This window comes from Ranitomeya variabilis, chromosome 4, assembly GCF_051348905.1.
Source record: "Ranitomeya variabilis isolate aRanVar5 chromosome 4, aRanVar5.hap1, whole genome shotgun sequence".
NCBI lineage: Eukaryota > Metazoa > Chordata > Amphibia > Anura > Dendrobatidae > Ranitomeya > Ranitomeya variabilis.
Genome location: NC_135235.1, coordinates 101,144,334 through 101,159,337, shown reverse-complemented (window position 1 = coordinate 101,159,337; position 15,004 = coordinate 101,144,334).

Here is a 15,004-nt window from a genome sequence, read left to right as displayed (position 1 = left end):
ACATTTGTGCGATTCTCGGCCGTGAAAAACGGACCGTTTTTTTTATACGTTAAGTGTGTCCCCGGCCTTAGGCTATGTGCCCAAGTTCAGGATTGTTCGCAGAATTTTCCTGATCAAAACCGGACTCCTTTCACAGGAAATCCGCTCGCGTTTTTCTCACTTTTTTTTGCGTTTTTTTCTGGAGCATCCCAATACAACAATATAGAGGCAAATCCGCAGATTTTTGGCAAAATTAATGAACATGCTGCATTTTTTTCCGCAATGCTTTTTTCTGCGGAAAAAACGCAGCATGGGCACAAAAATTGTGGAATGCATTAAAATAATGGGATGTTTAATGTAAGCGTTTTTTAAGCATTTTTGCAGCTGAAAACCGCCACAAAAACGCTAAAAATCCGGAACGTGGGCACTTAGCCTTAGGAGAGTGCCATAAACAATGCCTGCAACCTGCTGTTGGGTTCTTAACATTTTACTCAAACTTAAAGGACTTTTTCTTAAAATAGTATTTATCTCTTACTAACAAAACAGTTTTTTATTCAACTGTTTATTCTAATCTTTAAAGTTTCTCCAAGCCAGAGCTATGCTGTAGCCTGTTATATTGTTATGCATTAATGGAGTATTATTTTGAGAAGAAAATCCTATGTCTATAAATTCATCCACTTTTGGAAAAAAAATCCATTGTTAGAACAAAGAACAGTGTTATTTTATACAGTTATACCGCTAACTGGTACAGAAGCTGGCGGTATTTATCGCATAGAGTAGCAGCAGTCCTAAACAAAATAACTGAAATATTATGTAATTCTTTAAGAAATAATGACATAATGCACTAGAAAAAAAAAGCAGCATAAAGCTAAATGTTCCCGTTTTTAGTTCTTTGCAACCAGAAATACATACAATTTGCTAGAAGAGATTGGGTGCATTCACAGAAGTGTTTTATATACCACATACACAAACATAACCACAGGATATGAAAAGAAAAAAAAAATCATTTCTTTAAAGGGAACCTGTCACCACGTTTTTGGAAGATGGGATAAAAATAGCGTTAAATAGGGGCAGAGGTGGGCATTACATTAGTGTGTTTGTTATGCGTTTATTACCCACCTAAGTTGCCGAAATACCTTTGCAAAGTCTCCGTTTTCGCCTGTCAATCAGGCTGGTCTGGTCAAAAGGGCGTTGTCTTCCCCCAGATTTTGCGTAGTTTTCCGTTGGTGGCGTAGTGGTGTGCGCATGCCCAAGGTCCCGAATCCTCTGCCAGGGGATTTAAAAGAGCGCGCTGTTCGTTTTCATTGGTGATCGGTGGGCGCGGCCATCTTCCTTTGGCCGCGCGTGCGCAGAAGCGGCGCTCTGCTGGCCGCGGCTTCAGGAAAATGGCCGCCGCGATATCCATCTGCGCACGCGCGGCATCCCGCGGCCATTTTCCTGAAGCCGCGGCCAGCAGAGCGCCGCTTCTGCACACGCGCGGCCAAAGGAAGATGGCCGCGCCCACCGATCACCAATGAAAACGAACAGCGCGCTCTTTTAAATCCCCTGGCAGAGGATTCAGGACTTTGGGCATGCGCACACCACTACGCCACCAACGGAAAACTACGCAAAATCTGGGGGAAGACAAGACGCCCTTTTGACCAGACCAGCCTGATTGACAGGCGAAAACGGAGACTTTGCAAAGGTATTTCGGCAACTTAGGTGGGTAATAAACGCATAACAAACACACTAATGTAACGCCCACCTCTGCCCCTATTTAACGCTATTTTTATCCCATCTTCCAAAAACGTGGTGACAGGTTCCCTTTAAAGCCATAAACCCATTGTTGAAGGTTAATATCTGTATTGTGGTCGATCCATGGCAGGCGAGAGGAAAGAAACAGGTGTGAGAAGAGGGAACAGCACATTGAAAATCTTATTTAAAATGCTTATCAGGTATTTATATTGGGAGTAAACATTAAAATAATCTGAATATTTTTATCGCAACCTCAACTCTTGCATATCAACAGCATTATGGAAAACGGCAGCAGCTTGACTTGGAGACAAGAACATAAAATGTGCCTGTGTAGATGCTGCGTAATGAGGTGATGTAGACAATGTAACCTGTACCACCTATAACATGTGGTGACCAAGGCCGAGGAGCATGGATGAAGCCAGGAAGACGCCAGGTTTAATGTAGTTAAGGCGATTGCCTCGGACCTAAAGGAGCTGATCCATAACTCATTGTTATTTTACACCATCTGTAAAGTCTCCTCAGTACATGGTTGATGAAGAGGGACAAAGCAAGAAGCAGTTGCCGCTAAACATCAGGGCTTCCCAATCTGTCAGGATCTGTAGGGACCAGAACCTACAACCTGTGTATCTGCTTTTAGTCTTTGCTCTCTGGAATATTTAAGTAACTAAAGTCTCTTCAGTGTTTCTGGCTGTTAATTTCTTTGCTAATTACAAGCCGCGGGCTCTATATCTGTGCCATGAAGGCTGTGTTGGTGTTATGCAGTATTGTCCAGATGCATCTTGAGTTAAAAAAGCATTCTCATCAACGTTTACAATATATTGCAATGTAGTTCTAATGTTGGGGCAGACAGGGAAAATATACTTCCTATTTCTACACAGAGCTAAGGAGGAGTCATCTAGTCTTTTCTTAAAGAAGCACTTCCATCAAGCTTGTTATCTTCTTAATATAATGCAATTATTATATAGCACTGTGTATTTACAATTGCTCATTTTGCCTTTCTACCCAGTAAATTCTTCTCTTTTCTCTACTCTATGTAGAAATAGGAAGTCTCTTGTCCCTTTAGCATTCCCCTCTTTACCTCCTCAACCAGCTGCTCCCTCCTCCCCCTACCAGGGACTTTTACAGTGACTTATGACTCATACAGGGAAAATTGACCTCCTGTTTCTACATAGAGCTTAGAGGATTCAGCTAGTCAGTTATTCACCTTGTAATGTCATAGACCTAATGGGAAAGATGAGAATTAACTGGGTAGACAGGCAAAATGAGCAATTGTAAGTACACAGTGCTATATAATATGGTGACTGCAATATATTAAGAAGATAACAATTTTGATGGGAGGAGTAGTACTTCTTTAACAACCCAGTAGCCTGAATTAACTGTTCCCTGAACTTCAATACTGAGTTGTCTGAACTTCCTCCATTTCCCTGTGAATCCGGTGTTATCCTTGAATCTCCTATTTGATCATCTGTTGCTGCCTCTAATGTATCATGTTTCTGGCAACTTGCTAATTGAACTGGCAGCTCTGGGTATTCCTTGTTACGTGGCAGATGCTCTTTTCATTCTTTCGTAACACTATACAACCAAAAGTATGTAGATTATTGCACTTTTATGAGCTTGTTGGACATCTAGTTCCAATACCATGGGTGTTAGTATAGAGTTTGACTTCCATTTGCAGTTACAACAGATGCCATTCTTCTGGGAAGGTTTTCAACAAGATATTACAGACTGTCTTTGGGATTTAAGGCATTTCAACCAAAAGTGCATTTGTGAAGTCATTTATTGATGGGTAAAAAGAAGGCCTGGCTTGCAATTAATGCAATTCTTCGATAGGGATAAAGGAGTTGTCAGGACAAAAAGAAAAATTTTCAATGGGCTTTAATCTGTAACTGAAATGGTCAGGTGACTTCAGTAGTGCGCCATCGGAAAAACGTGACACATTGCTCAAGTCACCAAAGTGCTGCAGTCAATCACAAACTACAGCAGTTGTGCTGTTGGTGGAATGATGACATGTCCTCTTCCTGCGTCATTCCAGTCCAAGGAGCAGCCCGTGCTAGATACAGGCAAGTGACGGTAAGTGCGCATCAATTAGTCTTTTTTTTTTTGCAGGTTTGAGCCCGTGGGAAACTTTTCTTTATAACCCCTTTAAGGTTTGGGCGCTGTGCAGACACTCAAGTTTGTTGACCGCAAACTTATCATACCATACCTATGTGCACAAAGCACAAGTATGTGCAAATAAGAAAGGACCTTTCCACAAATTTGGACTGGTGTGTAAGAGGCTTTTATATCCTGTAACATTAACAACCCTTAACATTATCCCTCCTCTACTAAATGTTAAAGCAGGCTCTAATGCATTCTTGTCCATCAGACAGCCAGATAGTGAAATGTGAGGTATCACGCATTTGGCATTGCACATAGTGATGCGGATATCACTATTTTTATGTTCCACATGCATCAGCGATCTTAGATGCTTCCTGTTAGCAGCAGTAGCACTAAAGGTTCCCTTACAGGTCAGAGTTACTGTATTTTTCGGATTATAAGAAGCGCCGGATTATAAGACACACTCCAAATTTTGAGGAGAAAAATAGGAATTTTTTTTTTTGTAATAAAATGGTGGTGCTTGTTATAATCCATGCGTCCTATTGCTTACTGGTGGTGATGGCTGCAGTGAAGCGGGGTCCCAGGGTCGCTGCTGGAGGAGGCAGGAGTGGGGTGATGCTGCAGGCTGCAGGCTGGGATAAGGAGGTGTTCCGATGTGCGGCTCGCCACTGCAGGTGTCCGATGCCGCTTCAGTGTCCAGTGCTGCTTCGGGTGTCCGGTGCTGCGGGGGTGTCCTGCGCTGAAATCTCATCTCCTGAAATCTTGGTGCCGAGATCTCCATCTGCACATGTGCGGCCCCCTGGTGGCCATTTCCCAGGAGTTCACCGCACAGGAAACCATGGAATTGTGGGGTCTCTGGCCTTTCACAAAATGTCGGCAGCACCGCAGACCTCCGCAGTAGCAATGGAGACACCCGCAGCAGCAGCAGAGACCCCCGCAGCGCTGGACACCCCCGCAGCACCGCCGGGAACAAGCAGCCCCGCTGGACACCCCCTCATTCCAGACTGTGCCTGCAGCAACGGTACTGGTAAGGTATATCCGCATTATAAGACGCACCCCCATTTTCCCCAAAATTTGGGGGAAAAAAGTGCATCTTATAATCTGAAAAATACAATAAGTCATCACTGTTAATTCAACAATACCAGCAAACATAAGAAACGTTGTTACTTATGCAATCAAGGAAATATGTTTCCTTCTTTAAATTCTAAGACACTTCTATTAACCCACCTCCTGAACTCATTATTCCCAGTTAAAACCTGTAAGGGCTATCAATCTGATAGATGGTACTGTGCAGGCGCCATTTTGCTAGAGTAAACATTTCTTTTATCTCCACCAAGATTGGATCGCCGACAGATGCTACTGTGCAGGCACGGCTGGCGTCATTTTGAGAGATTTTTTTTTTCAGAATCAATGTACAGTATATAACTAAATAAAACAATATAATGCACATTATAGATACAATCATGCTGCAGTGCAGTTGTAGCGCCCCCACTGCCGCAGGGCCGAGGGGTACCCGGTACCGGGCCTCTGAGTCTCTGCTCTGGGATTGTCATGGTGGCTAGACCCTGTCCATGACCCTGCTGAGAGGCGTACAATGAAGGTGGTGGTATGGGATGTCGTTATGGTGTGGTGAAGTGCAGGTCGCGGTAAATAATGAGGACACCAGGTTGCAGTCTCTTTACCTCTTTACTGAAGGCTTCAGGGTCCTCAGTCCGGAATACGGTTAACCAGGCTGCGCAAGTCCGGCCGGTCCGATGGCACCTCCAGAGTTCCCTTTGCAGGTGGAAATCTGTGCCTACCTTCTAGCGCTGTGTGTTGCGGTCCTCCCCTGCTGTGCTCACGGGATAGTCCCCACAACTGTTGTGTCTGTTTCTCGTGTTCTCGTGTGATTCTGATGTTCTTCCACGTCCCCCAGATCTTATGGATAGGACGCACCCGTATGACGGGGAGGCTCGGAGCTCTTCCGGGACTCTAGCGTCGCCCCACTCCTGTTGTTACCCCCCCTGTGTCTTCCTAGGTCAATTGGGTGAGACAGCCCGCCTATAACTGACTGTCCTGCCGTAGATTTGAAGTTTGGCCTGGAGCTCTATACTTCCTCGGCGTTCCGGCCACCGGTTATGCGCCTCAGTAGGATGTTGCCTCGTCTTACATCACGACTCCTGTTATGATCCTTAGTGGTTGAGGATCACAAATTACTCCAGCTAAGTAACAAACATAGGACAAGCTCTAGGGAGGTGGCAAACTGGACTGACCGCAAATCTGAACCTATCCAAACACACTAGAAGTAGCCGGTGAACGTGCCTAAAAATCCTAGACGTCTCGAGCCAGCCTGAGGAACTAACTACCCCTAGAGAGAAAGAAAGACCTCTCTTGCCTCCAGAGAAATAATCCCCAAAGATATAGAAGCCCCCAACAAATAATAACGGTGAGGTAAGAGGAAGGCACATACACAGGGGTGAAAGCAGATTCAGCAAATGAGGCCCACTAATACTAGATAGCAGAAAATAGAAAAGGGAATCTATGCGGTCAGTAAAAAACCCTTACAAAATATCCACTCTGAGATTTCAAGAACCCCCACACCAACTAACGGTGTGGGGGGGAGAAACTCAGTCCCCTAGAGCAACCAGCAAGCGAGGAAATCACGTTTTAGCGAGCTGGACTAAAAACATAATGAACGCTGATAATCAAAAAATGATCAAACAAAAACTTAGCTTGTCTTGGAGAGACTGGGAGCAAGGTAGACACAAGGAATCTGAAGAGCACTGAATACATTGATAGCAGGCAAGGAACTGAGTATCCTAAATAGGAAACCAACCAAGGATAACGAACCAGCTGATGCTGCAACCTGCAGAAAGACAACACTACACAGTACCGCTTGTGACCACAGGATGGAGCCCAAAAATAGAGTTCACAACAGTACCCCCCCTTGAGGAGGGGTCCCTGAACCCTCATCAAGACCCCCAGGGCGATCAGGATGAGCTGCGTGGAAGGCACAAACCAAATCGGCCGCATGAACATCAGAGGCGACAACCCAGGAATTATCCTCCTGACCATAGCCCTTCCACTTAACCAAATACTGCAGCCTCCGTCTAGAGATACGAGAATCCAAAATCTTCTCCACCACGTACTCCAATTCGCCCTCGACCAGCACCGGAGCAGGAGGCTCAACAGAAGGAACCACAGGTACCACATACCTCCGCAGCAAAGACCTATGGAACACATTATGAATGGCAAACGATGCTGGGAGATCCAAACGAAAAGACACCGGGTTAAGGATTTCCAAGATCTTATAAGGACCGATGAAGCGAGGCTTGAATTTAGGAGAGGAGACCTTCATAGGAACATACCGAGAAGACAGCCACACCAAATCCCCAACACGAAGTCGGGGACCCACACCGCGGCGGCGGTTGGCAAAGCGCTGAGCCTTCTCCTGTGACAACCTCAAATTGTCCACCACATGGTTCCAAATCTGCTGCAACCTATCCACCACAGAATCCACCCCAGGACAATCAGAAGGCTCAACCTGACCCGAGGAAAAACGAGGATGGAAACCAGAATTGCAGAAAAAAGGCGAAACCAAAGTAGCAGAACTAGCCCGATTATTAAGGGCAAACTCGGCCAAGGGCAAAAAAGTCACCCAATCATCCTGATCAGCAGAAACAAAACATCTCAAATAAGTTTCCAACGTCTGATTAGTTCGCTCGGTTTGGCCAGTAGTCTGAGGATGGAAGGCCGACGAAAAAGACAAATCAATGCCCATCTTAGCACAAAAAGTCCGCCAAAACCTGGACACAAACTGGGATCCTCTATCAGACACAATATTTTCAGGAATGCCGTGCAAGCGAACCACATTCTGAAAAAATAGAGGAACCAAATCGGAGGAAGAAGGCAACTTAGGCAAGGGCACCAAATGGACCATCTTGGAAAAACGATCACACACCACCCAGATGACAGACATTTTCTGAGATACTGGAAGATCCGAAATAAAATCCATGGAAATGTGCGTCCAAGGCCTTTTCGGAACAGGCAAAGGCAAAAGCAAACCGCTGGCACGAGAACAGCAAGGCTTAGCCCGAGCACAAATCCCACAAGACTGCACAAAGGAACGCACATCCCGCGACAAGGAAGGCCACCAGAAGGACCTAGCCACCAAATCTCTGGTACCAAAAATCTCAGGATGACCCGCCAACACCGAAGAATGAACCTCGGAAATAACTCTGCTGGTCTATCTATCCGGGACAAACAGTCTCTCTGGTGGACAACGGTCAGGTCTATCCGCCTGAAATTTCTGCAGCACTCGTCGCAAATCTGGGGAAATGGCAGACAAAATAACTCCCTCTCCGAGAATACCAGCCGGCTCAGAAACTCCCGGAGAGTCAGGCACAAAACTCCTAGAAAGTGCATCAGCTTTCACGTTCTTCGAACCGGGCAGGTATGAGACCACGAAGTTGAAACGGGAGAAAAACAACGACCAACGAGCCTGTCTAGGATTCAGGCGCTTGGCAGATTCAAGGTAAATCAGATTTTTGTGATCCGTCAAGACCACCACACGATGTTTAGCTCCTTCGAGCCAATGTCGCCACTCCTCAAATGCCCACTTCATAGCCAACAACTCCCGATTACCAACATCATAATTCCGCTCGGCAGGTGAAAACTTTTTTGAAAAGAAAGCACATGGCTTCATCACAGAGCCATCAGAGCTTCTCTGCGACAAAACAGCCCCTGCTCCAATCTCAGAAGCATCAACCTCGACCTGGAAGGGGAGAGAGACATCTGGCTGACATAAGACTGGAGCTGAAGAAAACCGGTGCTTCAGCTCCCGAAAGGCCTCCACGGCCGCAGGAGACCAATTAGTCACATCAGAACCCTTCTTGGTCAAATCCGTCAAAGGTTTAACCACGCCAGAAAAATTAGCGATGAAACGACGGTAAAAATTAGCAAAACCCAAGAACTTCTGAAGACTCTTAACAGACGTGGGCTGAGTCCATCAATAATACAAAACCCGGCACTCAACTTATTGGTGTGAAGAAACAACAGATTTATTGTATCCCAAATCCAACAAAAACGTTTCGGTCTCACAACGGGACCTTCATCAGTAACTGAAATAAGTGTATATATACAATCAAAAATTGGGAAAATACAAAACATATAAATAACAACAAAACCAAGGTATATACAACATATGCAATGCACATGACTATGGCAGTTTGCAGTGGTAAGTGAAGACTATTCGTGTAGAAGAGTGACCTATATCGTGGCACAGTGGTAGTACAGTGATGGAAAAATACATACCGTAATTAGGGATGATGTTGGGAGTAAGTGACTATATGACCTGTCTGGGAGTAGACATGGACCAGGGTGAGCGAATATAACAGAAAGTACCCCACACAGGGATAAGAACATGATTTAGTACCTACCAGGAGAATAAGTCAATATAGTGTAGAATACCCAATAAAGGGAGAGAGGTTTTAGCCTAAAAAAAGGGAAAGGGGAAAAGGGAAACTTATTGCACTGACCCTGGAAAACTATTAAGAGATAGAGGAAGGCTTGTGTAATTACCTATATGCAGGCTGTCATCGCGGCGTCCACCGCTGTATGTTCGGTGTAAGGGGAGGGCACCGGGGCTCTATTTATAGTAAATACGCCAGGGGGGCGAAAATGGTAGGGGCTAGTGCAGCGCAATCCCGCCCTGTGTGCGAGCGAGGATGGGCGGAAGTGACGCACCAGAAATAGTAGGTCACATGAGTGGTGGCCTGAAATCGCCATCTTGGAGGTGGAAGAGCGTTGTACTGCGCATGTCAGTAGGCGCAAGTATGTGAGCTAAATGTATAGGCTAAGTGCGCATGACGGTTGTCATGGATTTTATATCCACTATTGAAAACGGCTCTGGTGCACATAACTATGGCAATGCTATAGTGTGAGCAGATATAATGTGCACACAAGGGAGGCCCTATATAATATAGAGGGTTATGTGTGCGCTAGCCACAGAGAGACATCTGACCCTACGTAGAGGGAGGATAGTTAGACAATCGCCCTATGGGAGTTGATGAGGTGCGCGTAACCACCTAAGAGGCCCCAGACAGGTCAGTGACAATTAGTCTGATAGGTGTGGATAATTTTATTATCTTATTAACTGGGTATAACAGATAGTGCTGTGATGCAATACACCAAAATTAAACAGAAGGAGTTAAATATGACAAAAAACAGGGGGATGTGACAATCCTGAGCAAGGTGGTGGTAAGTGAGTGGAACGGTGCCCGTGATCCATAGTGATGGCAAATTCAATAAAGACGACTCTGAAGGAACAAAAAAGAGCGAATTAATAACAATGCATGACAATCAAGGTATCACTTATACAAATGCCATAAGTTCATAATCATGGTTCAGGCCTCTGGGAGAGAGGGTTTCCAGAGTATGTATCCAGAAGGCCTCTTTCTTTTTGAGTAAAGTGACCCTGTCTCCTCCACGTCTAGGAGGTGGTACGTGATCTATGACCTGGTATTTTAATTGTGAGACAGAATGTCCCTGTGTGTGGAAATGGTATGGAATAGGAAGGAGTAGGTTACTGCAACGGATAGTACTCTTGTGCTTCGAGATCCTATCCCTAACTGATTGTGTGGTTTCACCAATATAGAGTAGTCCACACGGACATTTGATGAGGTATATGACGTAAGAAGAGTCGCAGGTGAAAAAATTCTTAATGTGGAACATTTTACCAGATCTGGGGTGTTGAAAAATGTTCCCCTTTTGGATATTATTGCATTGTGCGCAATGCAGGCACGGATAGGTACCGGTTTTGGGTCGTGAGAGGAAGGTCTGTCTATGAGGGTGTTTAGATCCAATATCCGCTCTGACTAGGTTGTCTCTCAGATTCAGGGGTCTCCTAAAGCATGGTAAAAAAGGCTCTCTGAATTCTGGTATGTCAGGATGGGCCGTGGACAGAAGATGCCAGTGTCTCCTGATGGTTTTGTGGAGAATGAAAGAGAAGGGGTGGTATGAGTGGACAAAGGGGATACGTTTATCTGAGGTCCTCCTAGTCGGTCGGGGAGGGGGGTCCCTAGACTCTGTCAAGAGAGTGGGGGGATAACCCCTCCTCAAAAATTTAGTGGTCATGTCTTGGAGGCGTTCCTCACAGAGTGTTGCGTCTGGGACTATACGTTTGACTCTTTGATACTGTGACATGGGAATGGAACGTTTGGTAGAGGGTGGGTGGAAGCTCTGGTAGTGTAGTAGGCTGTTCCGATCAGTTGGCTTTGTATAAAGATCGGTGGTTAGTAAGCCTGCTGGATCTTTCAGCACCATAGTGTCCAAAAAATTAATGGCGTTATGATCATGGCTGATAGTGAACTTAATGCCTGGCCAGGCGTCGTTGAGGAACAAAAAGAATTCCTGCAAGGACTCCAATGAGCCCCCCCACATGCAAAAAATATCATCTATATAACGTTTCCATAGTGTGACGTTATTGATGAACAATGGATGCTTGTAGATGATAGATGTTTCGAAAAGTGCCATATATGTATTAGCGTAAGGGGGCGCTACATTGGAGTCGTAGTCGATGGTATCACGGGAGAATTTGCTGCGTTTCCGATTTTCCGTGTCTCTTTTATGAAGGTCCACGCGCTCCTGGATCTGGGTCCTCAAGGTGTTCAATTCCTCTGTAGTACCAGTGGCGGTTAACTGGGTTTCGATGCTCCTGATATTTGCCGCGTTCTTTTCAATGGCTTTGTGGAGGTGTTCTAGGGTGAGTGTTATCAAATCAAACGAACACTTATTAAGTATCTGTTCAAACTTTAAACAGTAATCAGAGCAAAGAACAAATCAAAGTAACAGACAAAATAAATTTAGGTTGTATAGTACCAATGGTGACAGGTTTAGCGATTTTTTTTAAGCGTTTAGAGCATGCTGAGATAACATGAGTAGAATCACCACAGTAACCCCACCATAACATTCTTAACGGCCTCAGAAAGACCTTCTCTGAAATTTGCAGCCAGGGCACGCTCATTCCATTGAGTAAGCACCGACCATTTCCGAAATTTTTGACAATACACCTCTGCTTCATCCTGACCTTGAGAGATAGCCAGCAACGCTTTTTCTGCCTGATTCTCAAGATTAGGCTCCTCATAAAGCAGTCCAAGAGCCAGAAAAATGCATCTATATTAAGCAATGCAGGATCTCCTGGCGCCAGAGAGAAGGCCCAATCTTGAGGGTCGCCATGCAACAAGGAGATAACAATTTTAACTTGCTGAGCGGAATCACCAGAGGAACGAGGTCTCAGAGATAGAAATAACTTACAATTATTCTTAAAATTTAGAAACCTAGATCTATCTCCAGAAAACAACTCAGGAATGGGTATCTTTGGTTCTGACATAGGGCTATGAATAACAAAATCCTGAATACTTTGCACCCGTGCAGTAAGATGATCCACACTAGAAGTCAGAGTCTGAACATTCATGTCTGCAGCTGAGCTCAAAACCACCCAGAGTTCAAGGGGATGAAAGAAGCTAAACAGACTGCAGCAAAGGAAAAGCGGGAGGGAAAAAAAAAATGTACTCAGGTCTTCTTTTTATCCCACTTCTGCGATGCATTAAACACTTTTTTGGCATGCTATACTGTTATGATCCTTAGTGGTTGAGGATCACAAATTACTCCAGCTAAGTAACAAACATAGGACAAGCTCTAGGGAGGTGGCAAACTGGACTGACCGCAAATCTGAACCTATCCAAACACACTAGAAGTAGCCGGTGAACGTGCCTAAAAATCCTAGACGTCTCGAGCCAGCCTGAGGAACTAACTACCCCTAGAGAGAAAGAAAGACCTCTCTTGCCTCCAGAGAAATAATCCCCAAAGATATAGAAGCCCCCAACAAATAATAACGGTGAGGTAAGAGGAAGGCACATACACAGGGGTGAAAGCAGATTCAGCAAATGAGGCCCACTAATACTAGATAGCAGAAAATAGAAAAGGGAATCTATGCGGTCAGTAAAAAACCCTTACAAAATATCCACTCTGAGATTTCAAGAACCCCCACACCAACTAACGGTGTGGGGGGGAGAAACTCAGTCCCCTAGAGCAACCAGCAAGCGAGGAAATCACATTTTAGCGAGCTGGACTAAAAACATAATGAACGCTGATAATCAAAAAATGATCAAACAAAAACTTAGCTTGTCTTGGAGAGACTGGGAGCAAGGTAGACACAAGGAATCTGAAGAGCACTGAATACATTGATAGCAGGCAAGGAACTGAGTATCCAGGTGGGCTAAATAGGAAACCAACCAAGGATAATGAACCAGCTGATGCTGCAACCTGCAGAAAGACAACACTACACAGTACCGCTTGTGACCACTAGAGGGAGCCCAAAAATAGAGTTCACAACAGACTCCTACTGGTATTCTCCTTGTTGCGTTGATCTCGTTTCTCACGCAGCACAATAAACCTCGCTTCTTGTCCTTTCTTGGGGTACCGCCGCTATATTGTGCAGGCGCGGTCCCGTAACGTTCTCTCTGGTTGCTAGGCCTCTGTCAGGATCCCACCCCTGACAGGGACCCCTCCGAATCTTCCCCTACAACACCCTCTGCCACAAGGTGTTGCCTGGTTCCAACCCAGTCAGCTTTCTGTTCTAACTTCCTGCCTAACCCCCAGTTTTACCAGATTGTGAGGAGTGGCCTAATACATAGAACCCTTAGCTCACCCTGGAGGCCAGACTGTGAAGTGTATTGGTGTCTGTGATACCTGGTCAGATGAATTCCTTCAGTGCCATCAGACATACCATAGCCCCCCTTAGCGGCGGAGCAACAGTACTGCAACGACCAGGACTCTGGGGCGCTGCACAGGCGCCTGCCAGCTGAAGGTGATTTTTTTTTCAATACATATAATAATCAGTATGTAAAATAGAAGTCATACATGAATACTGACCCCCCCCACAGGCCGCCCCGGAGCACAAGCATATCATTAACTCAATACTGAAAATAAAGATTAAACAACACAAGACAAATTTCATCAACCAAGGCATCATTTTAATCAGTATAACGGCGCCGACCTGACACTGTCTGTAAGTTACTGTGCACAATCCTGCTGAGTGCTGACTGGTTCCCTAAAAACATTTCCCATAAACTACAATATATAAATTAGAATCCAGCACCTCTTCCTATCTGAATTGCAAGAAGGGGGACCCATATTCTTCAGAAATGTGGGAGTCCTAAAAATGTAACAAAAAACAATTAGATATTTATGGCTTATACTTATACTTGTATAAATATCAAAGAGGGTAATATATCCAAATACTTAACTTTTATAGCAGCCTGTGGGGCTAGTTCAATCTGACAATGTTGTCCATGGATCAAAACAGCTTGTTTAAAGGGAATCTGTATATGTCCCTATAAACTGTGGCCACCGCCATTAGGGGCTTATCTACAGCGTTCTGTAATGCTGTAGATAAGCCCCTGATGTAACCTGAAAGATAAGAAAAACAAGTTAGATTATACTCACCCAGGGGCGGTCTGGTGCGGTCTGGTCCGATGGGTGTCGCAGGTCAGGGTCCCGCACCTCCCATCTTCATGCAATGACATCCTCTTCCTTGCTTCTGTCGCGGCTCCTGTGCAGGCGTAATTCTCTGCCCTCAACAAAAGCAAAGTACTGCAGTGCGCAGGTGTTGGGAAAAGTCAGAGAGGCCCGGCGCCTGCGCACTGCAGTACTTTATGCTGCCCTCAACAGGGCAAATCAGTACGCCTGCACAGGAGCTGCAACAGAAGCATGACGACATCGTATGAACATGGGAGATGCCAGACCCCGACCTGCGACGCCCATCGGACCCGAACCGGGACCGCCCCGGGTGAGTATAATCTAACTTGTCTTTGTTATCTTTCAGGTTACATCTGGGGCTTATTGACAGCATTACAGAATGCTGTAGATAAGCCCCTGATGGTGGTGGCCACAGTTTATAGGGCCAAAATGAGGTGACAGATTCCCTTTAAAGAAAATCTGTCACCACATGTGACCTATCTAAGCTATTAATATGAGCATATAGGCTATAGACTGCTGATGATTAGGGATAGGCGAACCAGAACTGTAAAGTTCTGGACCTGTACCGAACACATTTCCATGGGAAACCTGTGCTACAAGTCGGGTCCAGGGCCTGTAAAAGCATAAAATTAATAATAAACATTATAATTATATTTACCTGTCCAGCAACGCGTCC